Genomic DNA, 6,032 nt, shown 5'->3' on the forward strand with positions numbered 1-6,032 from the left:
ACCATCCAAATGATTAACCTTTTTTTGAGCTGTCAATGGATTTAATTGGATAGTGAAGGCTTAGTTATTCCCAAGAAAATGAGTTGATTTCAAAGTCATCGCAGAACAGTATTTATTGCTTAAGGGAGTGGAGAAGAGGACTTCATCTTTTATTGAACTCCTTTATCAAAAGAAAGGGGAAATATTTTTATATGGGTAACGGGAACGTGGTTTATTTTGTTCAAAGGAAGAAGAGAACAATAAATCATAACGGGGTTGAAATTTAGGAATTTTTAATACTATAGTTTTTAAAGAAAATTGAAAACCACCATTTCTCTCTCCCTTTTACAATAACTATATGAGATTTTGAAATGATATTTTTCGTAGCCAATGACCCAAATCTCGTTTGAAATTTCACCCATTTTTCTAATAAGTAATAACCCCCATATATTTTTATTACACAATTATTTGTCCATTTTTGTTCCTTCGAATCTGCCCACATTGTTTGACCATGGATTTAACTCAAAGACCATTGTTTTGTAATTCATCAAAGCCAAACCCCTCACCAAATCAACCACTTCTCATATTTTATCACACACAATAAAATAATCGAATATTAAAATCATTTCCAAGAGATTTCAAAATTTTAACCTACACCCATAACCCTAATTGATATCACGGTATTTATAGAAGCAAGTGAGGACCATAAATCTTAGAATAGCAGGCACAAAATCCTTGATTGGTGGGTCCAAAAATGAAAGATAAACCCACTGGAATTTAGTATCTATGTTAGATTTTTAATTCAAAAATATGATATCGGAGGTTAATATTTGATGATTACATAAAAGCAAGACTTCGAGTCTTCGATGCTTCATTGTGAAGGAAGCCGCCATATATAGTGAAGTCAGTTAGGAAAAGAACATATTCCACTATGCATTTTAGATTAGAATAAATCTACTTTTCTTGAAAGAACATTTTCTGTTTTTATTTTAAAAAAACAAATTCTTTTTACCCACCTTTGTATTATTTTATATCATTTAAAGTCTTCGTCAATTGTCTTTTATTATATAAATTAAATATTTTCTTCGAGGTTAGTGGAAATCGAAAAAGACTTTGTTTCTTTAAAGTTTGAACCGTGCAAAAGTGAACTTCTTAAAGGGAAAGGTGACATTCCCCTTTGGCAAAAGGATTCTCTAACACGCGCATGGAAATTTTCATAAAATAAAATGCAGATTAATAGCACTATATTGTTTTCGTATTTACTAAACAAATGTTTAAAATCAAAAGAAAATTTTAAAATTTTAATTATCATACAGTTCGTAATTTGAAGATTTTTGTATCGATAATTTTAAATGTATAACCCTCAATCTTCGATTTTCTAAGATATTTTTTAAGGTTAGTTTTTCAAGATATCTAATTTTCTAGAAAATGCAAAAAAATTTACATTTTCTTAGTGTTTTTCTTTTTATTAACTTAATAAGTGGGAAATGCATGGTAATTCATCCTCATTGACTCATTTACACGTGACTAGCTGTGAAATATTATTTTTTATTTTTAAATCTACTTATTTAACAAATTAAAATATAAAATTATTGTGAAAATTACGCTTTTTGGAAAAGACGAGAGCAAGTAAGCAGTAACAACTCACAACCGCCCACTTGTGATGGCCACCGGGGCATCATCGTAATTACCTTTTCCGGTATGGCATCATCGATGGTGGGCCCACGTGGGGAATCCACCGACAGCTGAGCAGTTAGAGAGGAAATAATGATGGGAGACCACGTAATGTCGGAGGCATTAAAACGGCGTCGTTTTAACCCCAGTTTTTTTTGTGATGTCATCTTCTTGATTGCATGCCGTGTTAATCTTGCCATATGAGGCACTCTTGTTGTGGGGCACCGGGTACCCTCCACCATCGCTCTCTCTCAGTCTCAGCCAGTAGTTATGTTCCCTGCCCTTCAAATTTTCAAATTGTGGGGTTACCGATGAAAATTAAAGGCAATAATATCCTGGCTCTGACTATATTACCCAATTGGTACTAATCCCTCGAGTGGAACAATCATTAGAGACTCTAATGAATTTATAAAAATGGCTACATATATAACCAATGCTTTAATATTTATTGTGAAAAGTAAACTTCAAGAGATGATGTATTAGGTGCTAATAATAATAAAGAATAATGAATTATTAAATTTAAAGATTGAATGTGATTTAAAAATAATTATAAATTGTTATAATAAAGAGAGTAAAAATAATATTCTTAATTCTATTATTTTATTAATAAAGGATATTAGAAAGTTATTTTAGGATTTAAATATCTATAATTATAAAATAATAAATTATTTAACTAAGAAGAGTATTTATAATGTAAAACTATTTATTCGGTGGTCAAATTTTTTAAAAGATGTTACAAAGTTTGGATTTAAAGACTATTGTGACACAGTCTTGTAGTTGAATTTATAAATATTATGCTTTGTAATATCTTTTCATATAAAAAAAATAAATCATCTCATGTTATATGCATTTGGATCTAATTATTTTAGATTAAATTTAGTTTAATTATTTTATATCTTAATTTCATCGTCTTATATTTAATCTTATTGTTTCTACTTAATAACAGGTTTTTGCATCTCAATTTATTGTTTATATCTTGGTCTAATAACTTAAGATTTTATTATGCATTTTCAATAATTGACATACAAAAGTTTGATACTCACAGAATTAATACATTATTTTTTTCCTATGTCCTACAATAATTAATTTGTTATGAATTTTAATCAGCATATGATCGAAAACCACCTTTCAATATCATATCAAATATTGAATTGTTTTTTTAATAAATACAATACATAAAATTATTAGTAAAACCTCGTAATTGAAAGTGATATAAAAAATAGTAGTGTTTGTCTTATGGGCCATTTAATCTCTTATTAGTTAAGTAGATAATAATCTAATAATGCAGAAAAAATCAAAATTAAAATCCCTAATTCCAACTTCATGGCGTCACAAACAAAAGCTTTGAATGATCTAATTTTGGTTTTTTTGGAAGCTAATAATTTTAAGTAATTGCCTTACCTCTTAAAAAACGAAAAAACAAAGCAATAGTTTATAAAAAAATAAAATAAATAATAATAAAGAAATTGAAGTACAACGCATAGCTTCTAGTGTGCAACTCAATAGCCTTATCTTGATCTTAAAGAACATTTATATCAAAGCCTTGGGAAAGCCTCTTAAAATCACTTCATGACCCATCCAATTAAGGGCACACTCACATGGAGAAGAGACCAGAGGCCAGGGGGGCAATGAAATTAGGGCACCAAGTGATGACCAGGACAGAGGATGTTCATTTGTCAGAATCCCCCACTTGCACTTGTACCCTGAACAAATATATCTGAGATCATCTACCCACTTGCCTCTTCAATCAAGTTATGTTCTTTGAATTTTAAGGGTCAAGTGCCCTTCAATTTTGGGGGGGCCCTTGTAGGACCCTGGTATTTAGTTTTGTAGCTTTTGTACTTGTTATAAGATGGTTGAATTTCATGGCATTTCAAAAGGGGACCCTGTATTTGATGATCCAATCTCTTGGGACACACCATTATAAATTGTATGGTTGGGTCATAGACTCTAGGTCAAGGATGCTCATAAATTGTAAGTGAAAATGTTGTCCCACTTCCTTATTGTGATGGTTATTTTATGATATTTCGTATTATTATTATTATTTTTATAAAATTAAAGAGATTTATCTTATTTTCATTTTCAGAAGTAATTAGAATTGAGGGAGTAGGTATAAAGGGTTTAAAGAATGAACCATTCTCGTTAATGTCTTTAGTTTTTACACGCAAATCCATATCATGTGGAAATTACAAAAAAATAAATTTCCCAAAATTAGAAAACTAATTACCTAAACTTAAAATATTACTTAGTAAAATATATTTATAGAAGTTCTTAATAATATGAAAAGTAATTTACAAAAATTTGTAAGAATATGAAAGTAAATATTGAACAGTCTGTCCTTGTTACTGTAAAGCACTCTAACAATAAAGATGATGTTCCTAAAAAAGCAAACAATTAGGTCATGATTAAAAATAATAACAAAGTGATAATCATTTTATTATCTAATAATTGTTTTTAGTCATCCGGAAAAGTTGATTAGGAAATGTCATGAAAAATTACAAAATCTTAGTTCCTCTTTCAATACTCTCTAAACATAGTTCCTAAACCCTCCAAAAACACAAAAAAAAAAGGCCATCATACGTTACCTAGGAAAAATTATCAACATTAAATCAAACTTTTGCTAGCATTTCACTCCAATGAAAAATTTAAATTGATAGTTATATCAAATAATTAAAATAAGTGAAATGAGTTTGAAGTAACATATAAAAATAATTTATTGGCTTAATTTTTTTTTTGTGCTTTCATTTTTTCTTTCATTTTATTAAATAATCCATGAATTTTCATACTTTTAGGACATTCTTTAGTCAAAGATAAAAGTCCTAATACTTTCTCTCAAATTTGTTAACTTGGGTTCTCATAAGCATGTTTTGATGATAACAAATCATTGTTAATTTACCAATGATTTAAAATCAAGTTAAGTTTGAAGTATTATTCAAGATGAATATTTGGGTGCACCTAGGATGTTTTACGTGTTCTTGTATCACTTTTTATACTCAAATTTTCTAAAACTAAGCTTTAAAGTTCATATATTTTCCAAACTAGGGTATATCTTCAAAAACTTTAGGCTAATCTGCTCTAAGTTCACTTACTAAGATACTTAAAGATGTTGCCTAAGTGTTATAAGGATTTTAGAATGAAAAATATAGGTTTGAGTCTTTTTAGGTCCAATTGGTCGAGAATGGAAAAAATTGGCTCAATTGGTTGCAAACAGGTTGAACCAATTACTGACCCTTTCCTAGTTGAGGTTTAGTCAAAGGGTGCAAAATTTTCTTTTTTTTTCAAAAATGTTGTGTTTTCGATCAATGAAAACCCTTCTCAATCGAGGGTACCCTTTTTCCAGACCGGGGATTTGATTAAACCTTAAAAATGATAAACAATCTATGACATTCCACATTGGATAGGGATGAAAGTTTCTAATGTTATATAAGTATGAACTTCTCTTAACCCTATAGACGCGTTTTAAAGCCGTGAGGGCCCATTTGGATTCAAAGCGGACAATATCTACACGGTTGAGAGTGAGTCGTTACAAATGGTATCAAAGTCGATCCGACCTCATTGTGAGGGTTTATTTGGCCCCATAGGAGTGTTCGTCTGTTTGACCCTGCAATCTAGTGGGACACAACGAGAACGTCATGTCTGCATGGAGAGGTGTTTGTGACATCCCACATCGAATAGGGAGGAAATTTTTTTGTGCTATATAAGTATGGACTCCTCGTAACCATATAGACGACTTTTAAAGTCGTGAGGACCCATTTGGGTCCAAATAGGACAATATCTGTACGATTGGAATCAGGTAGTTACAAATGGTATCAGAACCGATCTCCAACCTTGGTGTGGGGATTTGTTTAGCCCGGTAGGGGTGTTCGTCTATTTGACCCTACAATCTCGTGGGACACAACGAGGATGTTGTGTTTGCATGGAAGGGGGGTGTTTGTGACATCCCACATCGGATAGGGGGGAAGTTCTTGGCGCTATATAAGTATAAACTTCACTTGTTGAGTATCAATTTTCCAATGACTAGTCAATCGATTGAACCAAAGTTCAATTGGGAAAGGCCAGTTAGTGCACTATTTGGTGTCTATGTTGCAAACCTATAAATAGAGGACTCTTATTCATTTATTGTCATGAAAACACTTGCATTTAACTCTCTAACTACTTGTTTCTCTTATTCAAAGCTCTTATTATCTCTTTGGTGCTTTAAACTCTCACTCGCAAATCGTTTTTAGTGCACTATTGTGTTCATCCTAACTTCCTTTGTACTCAAACATTTATTATGGTAGGTTGAGTGTTCTTAAACTCTGATATCAAGATAGGATTGAATGTGGAACTTTAAGTTGGTGTTTAACTTGAGGGAGTTTTGTACATGTCCATTAGAGACA

Source organism: Vitis riparia, chromosome 16 (genome assembly GCF_004353265.1).
Source record: "Vitis riparia cultivar Riparia Gloire de Montpellier isolate 1030 chromosome 16, EGFV_Vit.rip_1.0, whole genome shotgun sequence".
NCBI classification, from domain to species: Eukaryota; Viridiplantae; Streptophyta; class Magnoliopsida; order Vitales; family Vitaceae; genus Vitis; species Vitis riparia.